At 45.5% G+C, this 13,817-nt stretch overlaps 1 long non-coding RNA gene across 1 annotated transcript; it reads right to left on the bottom strand.

Annotated features, from left to right (window-relative positions):
- Nucleotides 1-861: 861 nt before the first annotated feature.
- Nucleotides 862-11,085, bottom strand: LOC144754872 (uncharacterized). Its single transcript, XR_013594776.1, has 2 exons — nucleotides 8,259-11,085; nucleotides 862-1,356 (listed from the first exon to the last, which is right to left on the bottom strand). It is a non-coding gene; the product is annotated as an uncharacterized LOC144754872 (long non-coding RNA).
- Nucleotides 11,086-13,817: the final 2,732 nt, after the last annotated feature.

Raw genomic sequence — 13,817 nt, 5'->3', positions numbered from 1 at the left:
GTGCATGTTATATTCCTTGGTAAATAGGTCATATACATTTTACCACATTGAAACCTTTCAATGTATGTTATATTTATTTCAGTGTTGGCCATGTCCCATTCATTTCAGCACTGATCATGTTGATTTTTCATATTCATTTCAATGCATACTCATTTCAGTGCATCTTATATTCACTTGAACATTTCATATTTGTTTGAACGTGGTTTATATTTATTTCAAGATGTTGCCTATTAATTTCAATGTCAATTATATTAGATTTAAAGTCTGTCACATTTATTTTAGTACAAGTTATATTCATTTCAATATGTGTCATACTAATTTCAACAATTTCAAAGGTGTGTCGTACTCCTTTCACCATGTATTATATTAATTCAAAAATACCATATATTTATTTTAACATGTGCCATTCATTTAATTTAAGGTTATTTTAACTTCAGTGCACCATATTCATTTCAACATGTGTCATATTCCTCTTAATTAGCCAACCACCTTTTCAAAAGTCGTATTCTTTGTAATATATGTAACATTCAATTCAGTGCTTGCTATATTCTTTTCATTTAAGGCCATATTCATCTTAGCTCACTTCATATATACTTTAGTATATGTCTTATTCAATTTACTACATATGTTAGTCATATCATTCACCAAGTAATGTCTTCCTTCTCTGTGTATCATATTTGTTTATTCTACATGGTGTATTAATTCTGCCAAGTATATTTGTTTTGAGACACACATTCAGAGTGGGATTTGTTGTATTCATGTTTCTCTGTGCTAAGCATTTAAGGAAGTGAAACATTTGTAGAACTGTCATTTTTACATAAACAGCTTCCCATAATAGACTGAGAATAAAAATACACAAGATTCTGTTTGCAGCATGTAGTTTTAGGGTTTATTGCATATCAACAAAGTAACATAAAAGAAAATGGTTTTCTTTACTTAGGGGTTTGACTTGCATTGGCAGTTTACATTCCAGAAAACGTGATCAAGTCAGAACATTCAAGGCACGCCTTTTTGCTTTAATACGTGTTTTGGACTATACAATAGTGGCATTTAAGGAAAATAGAGTTATGATTAATATTTCTGTAAACAAAAGTCAAGCTGAGTCTTCTTGGATAACATTTCACGAGTAATTCTCCTTTACAAAAATTGCAATATATGTTTTGCCATTATTTTTTGGGAAACACAGTAACCACGTCATAGCCTTCTGGTGGAGTCATACGTTCCCTGGCGTGCTTCTCGCAGTAAATTTGATCTTCCACAAAGAAGTGTCCTTTCTGCTTGAGGCTGACCTCGCAGTCACTGCATACGTAGCACTCTGGATGGCGCTGCTTGTCCCTTATCTTTACAAAGACACCCCTGCAAAAAAACATCAAAATTCAACTGTGAGAGATCTGTTACAGACAGGAAACACGACGAGAATTGGTGACTGAGGTAACACACCTGGGGCTCCATGCTACAGCAACATTAGTGTGATACTCCAAGTGGGGGTAGATTACAACCAAAGTCCCCCTGTGTGGTATTGTTTCTAGGAAAGGGGTTTCGCACAAAACAACATTTTGCCAAGGGCTCAGAAAACCCCTTTACTGGATCTGCTCCCATATACATTTACATTATAAACCAAATCTGGCCACTTTTCACTGATTCACACATTGTGAGACTATTAACAGTACCATTTTCTGGTTAGAGCACTTTCTAATTTGATGACATTATACATGATGACATAAGCAGAACATTTAGTCCCTCGGGTGTATAGTTAAGAAAAAACATACTAATAATTTGCTACCATGTTTTATTTCTTTGCAGTAATACTATATGCAGACATGGTTGGATATTTAGAAAGAAAAATATATTCACCAGCATGCGACTGACATTTTGGCTTTATGTCTGTATTTCAGATATTGAATTGCCTTAAAATATTATAACTGGTGTTGTAATGTTTTGAGGGGAACCATTATGTAAAATAAAAACACAGTAAGCCATTGGGGTATCACTTTTCAGCCATTTATGCATTCACAGGAAGAGTGGAGGTGAATTCTGATTGGAAGGGTTTTCCTGCACAACTGATCCAAAGTTTAGTTGGCTTACTTTTGTTGGGACCTACTGGTGGTCGAGTAGCTATGGGAGGTTGAGGCCCAAACGGATGACCACTCTTCGGAATCTGGTTGTTTCCTGTGACTTAAGGCATAGTAGTGAGTCTATCTATAGGTGCAACTCAGAATAATAAAGTAGACACTTCAATAGCAGATCTAAGGAACCAGGTCAAGAATGGATATGGTTCATTCCAAAGAATATCAATATAGTCTCTGTTTAATACTCCTCGGCTTGCAGCTAAGGTGCATCTGAGTTAATCACATAAACCGACTTCTACACAGACACCACAGCAGTGAGTCTATGGATGATTTCAGGAGGCCATCATGCAACCCAAGGGATTTTACGATAGACACCACAGTATTTGGTCTATGACATCAACTCAGAAAACGTTATGTTCTAAGACTGGAATATGAAAGGGTCCATACAATAGTTGGTATATGGGTGCAACCAAGAGGTGGGTAAGATGCACCCTTGAATATTAAATAAACAATACATAATGAGACCCTGGAGCCAAAATGTAACCTTGCACAGGGGTGGCTCATCCATTATGGGAGAGGGGCATCGCCACACTATAAAATAATAAAGGCATTTCATAATCATTTTATTTTTCTATCCAAATCCTAACACGGCCAGTCGATGTTAGGTTAGGAATGGGGCCATCGTGACAGAGTGTCACAGAAGAGACGAGTGGTGGACACTTTAAACTGTGCATGTCAGTTTGGCTGACCTTCTTGGGCCATCCAAACAGACATGCGTGCCTTGGTTTGTCCAAGTCATCTGTGTTGTCCAGCCGGATTGGAGAAAAGCTGCAGGCTCCCTGCGCCTGAGCGAGTGTCAAGTCAGCCCAATCAGGCCAAGCACAGCACTGCTTTCATGCTGGTAAATAATATTACCAGCATGAAACCAGAGCTGTGATTGCCCCCTGGGACCCTGTGCAGTGTGACCAGTGTCGGGAGAGGTGCATTGAGGCAGTGACCGCAGGTGAAGGTAAGTAGTTTAATACATTTTTTCTCCCACCACCACCCCATTCGGGTTGCCCCACCGCTTCCAGTTGAGAGCAGATGCCAATGACCTTGCGATAATAAATAAATAACACAGTATTGAGTCAGATGGATCAACCAGAAGTGGTTATGGTGCATACCCATGAGTGCTAAAATAGGTACAAAATTACTGGATTCTGGAGTCCATATTTACATACCTCATGAATACCTACAGCACAGTAGCACCATCTTTGTCAATAAGATCCTTTCTAAAGAACATATAGGGCCCTATTACGATGTCGGGCAGAGATATTGTCTCGGTCATGGAAGCGACCGGCACCCGGTAGGCGGTCCCGCCCGACTAATTAGGATGCGACTGAACACAGTTTGGTTGAATTCCTATTCTTTACAATGGGAGCATGGACACTGCCTGGAATGCATGCTCCCGTTTTAAAATAGGAGTTGCAGTTCATCCCTACACCCCGTGGCAGGCACCTCAAGGTGCCTGCAAGGGTTGCAGGGATCAACAAGGGGGCTCCAGAGGTACCCCCTCAGCCTCCAACGGGAGGCCGGGCACCCAAGATGCTGAGAGCCCTCAAAGTCGAGTTCGGTCAGCCTTTTTGTGTCGGAAAGGCCGGCACAGAAAGGCTGTCGAAACCCGATATCGTAATCCCAAGGGCGGAAAGAGCCACCCTTGGGCTTACTTGCCGCTTATCGACTGGCAGACGGGCTCTCCAAGCCGGTTGGAAGCAAGTCGGAATGACCGCCCGGATTCCTTTCTGACCGCCTCCATCGTTATGAAGTGGTCGGAAAGGAATGTGACCGGCCTATTACGATGCGGTCGGAGCCGTTTCCGAACATATCACAATACGGCCCATAGAGTTGAAACGCATGGGATGCAGAGTTAGAAACACATTATCAAGATACGACAACATTTCCTATTGGGCATGTATGACTTTTTGACTTGAAACTGTCTACACTCCTTTGTTCTTCTATGCCATACAAACTGTTACAACAAAGGGGAATACCACAAATTAACAATCCTGTTTCACATACCCACTTTAAAAAAAAAAAGACTGCCAAATTGATTTATGTTTTTGTTTCAGCACACATTTTTAGGGCTCGGACTCCTCCCCAGTGAAACTGGGAGGAGTTTCGAGAACTAATGTTAAAGGAGAAAAAAAAGAAGTATCTCCTAGGGCCTTGGTGAGAGGAATTCCACACATTCCTTAGCGTTTTCTGTCATCTGGTCAGTGATTCGTCTTCCTTGTGTTTTCGTTTTAATAGGCTTGAAGTGATAGGGTAAATGTAGTTTTGTTTCGCCATTTTGGGCATATTTCGTTCGTGCTCGCGCAAAGAAGTACATAAATTATAATTAGGAGCTGTCAGGGTGCCTCCGTTAGTGAATCCAGATGGCCGGGCGCGTTCACAATTCTGCAGCGCTCAGCGCGCAGCTTCCTTGTTTTTTTTTGGGAGCGGGCTTTTTTTTGCTTTCAGTGCAGCACCAGCACATGGATCTGTCATGCGGTTTCTTAGCTCACGCTGCTGTCGGTCCCCAGGATGCCGTATGGGGAGGATTGCAGCAACGGGTTTCTTGGTTTCTACCTTGCTATGTCTGCGGTGCACTGTCCATGCTCTTCTCTCGCAGCTGCATTAGACACTTTAGGTCACGGACTTAGCGTCTCGTTTTGAGAAGCATCTTCAACGCTGTACCGCTTATTCCTGCCCACCCCCCCGGCTTAGCTGGCTGCTGCAGCCGCCGACGCCTAGCCGAGGTAAATATGCCGATGTTTCTGTAGCATCTACCCCTTAGAGAACCCAGGAAGGCCGGAACTCGGGCTCTGCACTGCAGAGCCTCTCCCTCCGGTGACCGGCTTGTTTTCATTCCACTTGATTCAAATACGCCTGGGAAGTGCCGGCTGGGTTTAGTGTGCGCATGCGTACTGACTTCCAAAGGACAGCTTCAATCCATGGATCGCCTATTGTAAGGCAGGTTGGTGGATATTCAGGTGGCAACATCGCTCTTCCTGGTGCGTTTCCTGGATTTCGATAGGTTTTATATTACACAGTTCTTTCTAAAAGAACCAGCAAGTCTTCTATGACGAAAGGCTCCATAATAACCGGCAATGTGAGTTCCGTTCATATGTTTACATTGGACGTATTTGATAACACATGACGAATCATAACAAGTTCAGGATTTCCCGATTACCGTCTCTTAGTTGGCGCTTGCGCAGGGTCCCATCTTTTCAGGGGCCCTGATAGATCCGACCCTGTTCTGCAATCTTGCCCTGACGACCTTGTAATCCTTAAACAGATAGTTTTCCGTTGATGCACTTTTAATGTGGGCGATGTGTGAGAGTCTATTACAGACAAATGTTTTTCATCCAACATACATAAAAAGTCTTTTGGATCCCCAAAACACCTCACATATGAGAAGTCAGAGGGTGTCACAGAGAATATTTTCAGTAATATGTGTGAGCTCCTGCTGTCTTAAAATATTGAAAACGTACCTCACTATCCATGAATATTAAATAAAAACGCCGTTAGAATTTGGACAATTGTGCCTTTGCACTGTCTGTGATAAGGCCATGAAAGAGCTGGAATTGGGTCCTATATTATTAGTTGTTCCGAATACCCCCGAATAATACTTTGAGCCCCCAACACCCATACCATGTTCCTGTTCCCATGTAGGCCCCCACTGTGAACAGTGCAGCTCTCTTTACGTCTGTCTGAAAACAAGTTCATACAGTTTACACCGGATTATCCAGAAGCAGAGTTATAATTTGTTCTGATTTAAGATTAAATCTGTTCCCTCAAAACTGCCTTTTGAATAGACATCTGGTGACATGGCTCTGCAGAGCCCTGGCTACAATGGTGCATAGCCCACTAGTAGTCCTGCGGGGCAGATGGGAGAGATTGCTGTAGTGAGTGCAGAGTGAGTGCAAGTGCAGAGTGAGTGCAGAGTGTGAGTGAGTGCAGAGAGTGAGTGCAGTGTGAGTGAGTGCAGAATGAGTGAGTGCGTGCAGAGTGAGTGATTGCAGAGTCAGTGCAGAGCGAGTAGAAGTGCAGAGTGAGTGCAGAGTGTGAGTGAGTGCAGAGTGTGAGTGAGTGCAGAGTGAGTGCAGAGTGAGTGCAGAGCGAGTGTGAGTGCAGAGCGAGTGTGAGTGCAGAGCGAGTGTGAGTGCAGATGCAGAGTGAGTGTAGAGTGAGTGTAGGTGCAGAGTGAGTGCAGAGTGACTGCGAGGGTATTGAGTGTGACTGCAGAGTGACAGTGACTGCAGAGTGACAGTGACTGCAGTGTGGGAGTGTGCAGGGTGAACAGTGTGAGTGTGCAGGGTGAACAGTGTGTGAGTGTGGAGGTTGAACAGTGTGAGTGTGCAGGGTGGTGAGTGTGCAGGGTGAGCAGTGTGTGAGTGTGTAGGGGCAGTGTGTAAGTGTGCAGGATACGAACACTCAAACTAAGTCCACCACACACACATATATAAGACCACACACATAAGACCACACACACACACCACACTCTCACCACCACACACTCACCACCACTCACCACCACACACACAACCACACACCACCAGCAGTCAGTGCACGCTTTCACCAGGCACAAACACCAACAGCCATCAGTGCACGCTTTCACCGGGCACAAACACCACCAGGCGTCAGTGCAGGCTTCCACCAGGCACACAACACCAAACGTCAGTGCACGCTTTCACCAAACACACACACACACACCACCAGCCATCAGTGCACACTTTCACCAGGCACACAAACACCAGCCGTCAGTGCACGCTTTTACCAGGCGCACTCACCACCAGCCGTCAGTGCACGCTTTTACTAGGCGCACTCACCACCAGCCATCAGTGCACGCTTTCACCAGGCACACACACCACCAGCCATCTGTACACACGTTTACCAGGCACACACACCACCAGCCGTCAGTGCACGCTTCCACCAGGCACACACACCTCCAGCCAGCAGTGCACGCTTCCACCAAGCACACACACCACCATCCATCAGTGAACAATTTCTACAGGCACACACACCAACAGCAATCAGTGCACACATCAATTGTTAACGCATCCACAATAAACTATTGTAGCAATCGCAGTATGGTGCACTTCACTTTTAAACAAATTCATCTAAAGCGCAGCATGCCACCATTGATACAATTCCAATCCAACCCACATATTTCTACTACACACCACATGCATACACTCCATAACACATGGATAAAAGACATTGCCATTTACAATGCCATTACCTCTAACTCAAATAAATCCGAGACCTATTGCATTTCTAATGCTTGTTTTTATTCTAACCATGTTATCGTTTTAATTTCTCTTTTTTGGGGACACTGGTTTACCACGATGGACACTGGTTTACCACATTGCACACTGGATAAATATGTGATACTGATCTATCAAGGTTGAGTTGATAATCCATCTGCATCAGGATATGACGAAAAGTGCATTTTTCTGTTTATTAAGTAACACATTTGTACTGGCTCTTGCCACAGGTTGATTTACTTCAAAACGGATGTGTTTATTTGCTTACACACTCACATATAACCCATGAGTTCATAGCTAATAATTTGGTAAAAATAGACCATGCGGTCCTCTTATCTTTTTTCACTGGCAACAAAATTATCCCTGAACTTCTCAAGAGACATGCTTTCAGACCAATGAACCAGCTGAGCTCGCACGGAGGCAGCAGGAGGGCACAAGGGTTTTGAAGAGAGTTAAGAAATACCCCTTTATACCCTGCGTTCCAGGCTATGTCCATAAGTACAATCACTTACAGGAGTGAAGACTGAAGGACGTTTAACAGTCAATAAAGCAGTCGTGTGCTCTCTGAATATGAAGAGGTTCAATCACCTTTCTGTGCCTTTCAAGGTAATAACGAAGACCTGCAATCTGAGTAAGGTGGCTGCTAAACTGTCTCCAATCCCAATCTACGCCTCATATTTACCCTCTCGTTTGTTCCTCTCAGCACTCTGAAACTGTCAGAGAACCACTTAGGCGGTACCTGAGTAAGCACCAGAAGTGTGCAGACGGTTACTTTCTGCCACCCACTTCAAAATTACGAACAACCTTTTAGTTTGATTTTGTGGACAATCTAAAAGTGAAGCATTTTGTAATCAGGAAAATATATGCACAGTCATCAATACCTTTAATAAGCAACACTTACACTATACCAGATCCACATTTATCACAAACCGGCAACTTCTGCGTATTTCCAATGGAAGAAGCCACTTTTGTAGTTGGAGGCCGAACACTTCTAAACCCTGAGGGTTTATCGGGGTCTCCTAAAGAAATGAATAAAGGCACAGTTAACTAAATGTAACGTATTGTAAGCAGTCAATGTGTAACAAGTGAGTGGGCTAATACTTGCTTTATATACTTGGCTCCGTTTTATATACACTCATTAAAGCGTAAAAAATAAAAAAATATTAAAAATATTGGAATCCTCTACATTTGCCAACTCATGCACAGGATTTTAACTTCAATATCTGCTCGTACCAAGTAAAACTTGAATTTCAACTTAATAGGATATTGCAGCAGGAGGCACTCTTCCCTGAGTGCCTACTTGTAAAACGAGTTTTGATGCATTTGGGTAAAGCACAAAAATGTGTTTCACGGAGGTGATGTCAATGTAAATTTTAGCTAAAGGAGAAAACTTTCAGAGAAATTATGAATTATTCCTTCTTTCCAACAAAGGATTGACTTTCAACACAACATATAAAAGAAAATCTGTTGTAGAATGCCCTCGGAAAAAATAAAATCACATTGTGCAAAATATATTGAAATCAAAAGTTAGCGATGACTTGCTCAAGTGAAGAGTGATCCCATAGTGCACAAACTAATGTTTAACCCAAGGTTTATATCCTTTGACTAGAGACAAACAAACCAGGCTACAGAGTACGAAGGAGGAAGCTGGCAAGCTTTCCGACCTTCAAACCTGTACTAACATATGAGTATTCTAGCCTAGAAAGCGGAGTAGTCAGCAGCGTTTCCATTCATGAATTAGTACAAATTCATCATCAGAGCATATTGTACTTCAACCTGAGCAGAGCATTCGATAGAAAGTAACATGTAGTTGAGTACATCGTTAAGAAAAGGTAATAAGAAGTTTAAGGGCAACTACATGGTGAAATGACTTAACGATTTGTTAAAACAGCCACAGGGCATTGAAAATTATAAAGTAAGTTACAAATAACATTTTAAATTATTCAACAAATGGTGTTGAAAAGTGAAAAAATGTTTAGCACATACATGTGAATGTCTACTTAGAAAATGGGGAAACAGTCCAAGGAATCTAAAAAACAAGCATTTGCAATGCAATAGGTCTCGCATTAGGAACATTTAAGCTATTGGTATTGTAAATGACAAATTTTGTATTTATGGGTTGGTTTTGAAAATAGCTAAATTAATAGCTTTGTCATTTACAATGCCAATAGTTTTAACTTTCGCAAATGTGACACCTATAGCATTTGTAATGCAATATGTGTTGTATTTACGTGACTTAGATGTATTGATATTACAAATAACAATGGCTTTTATTTTTTTTATAATTAATACTTAAATAAAAGTTTTTGTAATTTATAATGGCAATAGCTTAAACTTTTGTAAATAACTTTTGTGAAGATTATGTTCAGTGTATATTATTGTGACGAAAATCCAAGAACAGAAGTGAAATATTAACATCTTTTTGTGACATCTATACTACTATTATAAAGGAAGAACTTTGAGGCTTTGAGGCGGGTAAACTCGGGAACCACAGCGCCAATCCACACACCCGATACATCGTTGTAATCCTCAGGGTGTGCAGATGGACATAGGCTATATAAAGTTAAAAAATTACGTTATATTAAAAAAATTAACATTATAAAAAAAGTAGTCCCCTCGAAGTAGCACCGGCCGCGACCTGCGTGCTGACGTCAGGAGCGCGGGGAGGTGCGGCGTCCAGGAGCGCGAGGAGGAGCGGCGGACATGGCGCAGGGGAGGAGCGGTGACAAGCGGCGGACATGGCGCGGGGAGGAGGTGAGGAGCAGCGGACCGGCGGGAGGAGCGGTGACCAGCGGCGAGGAGCGGTGAAATGAAGAGCGGCGGCTAAGGTAAGGCTCCGGGGGACAATGTCGGTCAGGCGGGGGTCGGGGCAGGCGGGGGACGGGGACTTACACCAAAACAGGAGGATAGAATTTAGATCGGCTGAGGTAAGGTTCCGGGGAACAATGTCGGGCCAGGCGGGGGTCGGGGCAGGCGGGGGACGGGGAGTTACAACAAAACATAAGGGAACAATTTACATCGGCTGAGGAAAGGCTCCAGGGGACAATGTTGGGGCAGGCGGTGGACGGGGACTTACAGCATCTGCCATGGAGATTTATGCAGAGCGCCTCAACACTGGGCCTTTGTGACATCCAGGGACAACGTCGGGGCAGGCGGGGGTCGGGGCAGGCGGGGGACGGAGCGGCCGGGGGCCCGGGCTGCTGGGCAATGTCGGAGCAGGCGGGGGTCATGTCGGGGCAGGCGGGGGTCGGGGAGCCTGATTGCTCCCGGACAAGGTCGGAACGGGCTGCTAGTTTTTAATAAAGCTTGAAACATTGAGAGAACATATTTGAATCAGTTGTTGCACAGATTGATGCTGTGGTGGTGCGGAGTGATGTTGTGGTGGCAACGAGTGATGCTCTGGCATTCAGTGATGCTGTGGTAGCGCATAGTGATGTTGTGATGCCCCTGATTGATGCTGTGGTGGTGCTGAGTAATGCTGTTGTGATGCAATAGATAGATAGAGCGAGTGCGATATATAGATAGAGGGAGGGCGATAGATAGAGGGAGGGCGATAGATAGAGGGAGGGCGATAGATAAATAGAGGGAGGGTGATAGAGTGAGGGAGGGCGATAGATAGAGTGAGGGAGGGCGATAGATAGATAGATAGAGTGAGGGTGATAGATAGATAGATCCTGTTGTGTATTTTGCTTGCAAGTGGAAGAGTCAGTCGATCACATACTTTTTTTCTGTTGGGAGAGAGAACCTGACACACTGACCCACTAACTTGCTGAACTGCTGCCATATCGGTCCGTGAGCAGGGGAATACCTTTTAGGACCTGCCGCCAGAGCTGCCAGCCTCCCGCCGCCTTGCTCCTGTTTCCAGCTCGGAGCCCGGTCGCTGTGAGGAGTGCGGGCCAGGGGAACTCCAGCCCCCAGCCGGCCACGCGCCCCGCGCATCACCAGACTGCGCTAGGAGGCGTATACGTTGAGCGTCTGCCCCTGCAGAGCGGGGAGAGAGAACCTGACACACTGACCCACTAACTTGCTGAACTGCTGCCATATCGGTCCGTGAGCAGGGGAATACCTTTTAGGACCTACGGCCAGAGCTGCCAGCCTCCCGCCGCCTTGCTCCTGTTTCCAGCTCGGAGCCTGGCCGCTGTGAGGAGTGCGGGCCAGGGGAACTCCAGCCCCCAGCAGGCCATGCGCCCCACCAGACTGCGCCAGGAGGCGTATAAGTTGAGCGTCTGCCCCTGCAGAGCGGGGAGAGAGAACCTGACACACTGACCCACTAACTTGCTGAACTGCTGCCATATCGGTCCGTGAGTAGGGGAATACCTTTTAGGACCTGCCGCCAGAGCTGCCAGCCTCCCGCCGCCTTGCTCCTGTTTCCAGCTCGGAGCCCGGCCGCTGTGAGGAGTGCGGGCCAGGGGAACTCCAGCCCCCAGCAGGCCACGCGCATCACCAGACTGCGCTAGGAGGCGTATAAGTTGAGCGTCTGCCCCTGCAGAGCGGGGAGAGAGAACCTGACACACTGACCCACTAACTTGCTGAACTGCTGCCATATTGGTCCGTGAGCAGGGGATACCTTTTAGGACCTGCCGCCAGAGCTGCCAGCCTCCCGCCGCCTTGCTCCTGTTTCCAGCTCGGAGCTCGACCGCTGTGAGGAGTGCGGGCCAGGGGAACTCCAGCCCCCAGCAAGCCACGCTCCCCGCGCATCACCAGACTGCGCCAGGAGGCGTATAAGTTGAGCGTCTGCCCCGCCTCGCGGGACGCCGGGCAAAGCCCGGCAAAGGGTGGGCCCTCAGTAGCCCGGGCTGGGCCCAATCCCTAACCTCATCCTCATTCAAAGATCGTCCAGCCTGATAGTCTAAAAACTGTGAGCAATCACTCTCGCCACATATAATGTCCTTGAGTCCTATTAAAGGAGTCGTGTCCCCGAAAAGAGGAGGGTGTAGGAGAACACTTGATAGTTATTTCTTGAGGGCAGTTAAAGATGTGGATATTGAAAGAGAGTCTATCTTGGCGGAACGTCGGGCAGAGCGGCGACGCTCAGAGGAATTTATTAAAAATAATCGTTCGCCCCTGGGTCTAGCGCAGTCTGCTAGTTTACTGTCCACGAGCCACCATTCTGACATAGAGGTCTTAGACACAGCATGCAGTGATCGCATCCCACTGCTTTTTAGAGATACTATCGCTTCTTCTTTCCTTGAAGGGTTTAATGAGGAAACGCCTATAATCATTGCTCCCTCTCCTCGTAATGTGAGCATGGTGGCCGTGGTCCTAGTTGACTCACAGGTACCCGTAGTAGAGGTCATACAAAACAAAGCCATAAGCGCTAACCGATCCAGAGCAAAAGGTACACCACCTAGAAAAAGGAGAAGGAGGGGGAAAGTCTCACCAAATAAAAAGGTCAGCCATGCGGACTTTATCAAACTTCCCAATAATAACCAGTCACATTCAGTTATACCTTCTGGTTCGGTTATTTTAGAACAGGGCCCTACATCAGAGATATCTAGTACCGAGATAGCGGGGACCCTTGAGCAGCTGCTTAGATCCCTTATATTACCATTGATTGAGAGACTCAAGAGAATTGAAACTTGGCTAGGGATTTTAGAACAGGCTATAGGCAAAAATACAGGGCTAATTGAGAATATGGCTAAGACTGCCCAAGCGCCCCCCAGTTGTTTTATTACCTGCTGCACCATCTTCTAAGGCATAGCCCAAAAGGTTATAAAAGATAATATTTTATCTACAGCTAAACCCCAGAAGCAGCCGCCTCCAAATATTCCACAGCACCCAACTAAAAACAAGGTCAGTGAGACGCGGGAGGGGGGGGGAGGGTGAAAAAACAGACAACACTCAGCTAAGGGTTTAACTAAATTGGGGAGTAAAAGTCCAGGTAGGGCAGTAAAACCCATGAGGTGTCCAGATCTACCTCCAGAAGCTGTTCCGTTGGTGGTGGTTCTAAGGGGAATCCCCACTCTGGAAGAGGGTAAGAGAGAAGGATACTTCCAAGTAAAAAACAAAGTCGCTCATTGGCTTAACCAAAACCGACCCTTACCCCCTAATTTAAACGGCGATATCCTTCATGTGCGGCGTGCCCCTTGGATGGGTAAACGAAAAAAGGACATTAAGGGGGACATCATTATAATTAATTTTAGAGATCGCAGGGCAGTTACACATCCTAGACTGGCCCCCCGAATATGGCACCAGCCCCTTAATAGCCTGTGATTTGACCTACTTTTACCCAAGACCCTCCATGCTTCCTATAGTCAACCCCAGACCCCTAATGGGTAACTGGGACTATCGTCCCGTTTCTCTTAGAAATCGCTACGAGGCCCTTTCAGGCCTGGAGGGTGTGGGTTGACTTTACCATAAGGGCACTGATTTGGTCAGAGGCGAGAGTGTGATTGACACACTCCACTCTAACCCTGAGCAGAATTCTATTTACAATGGTCTGGAGCCCCTTCCCAACAAC

This window comes from Lissotriton helveticus, chromosome 5_1 (genome assembly GCF_964261635.1).
Source record: "Lissotriton helveticus chromosome 5_1, aLisHel1.1, whole genome shotgun sequence".
Classification (NCBI taxonomy): domain Eukaryota; kingdom Metazoa; phylum Chordata; class Amphibia; order Caudata; family Salamandridae; genus Lissotriton; species Lissotriton helveticus.
This window is presented reverse-complemented; position numbering and strand designations above follow the sequence as displayed.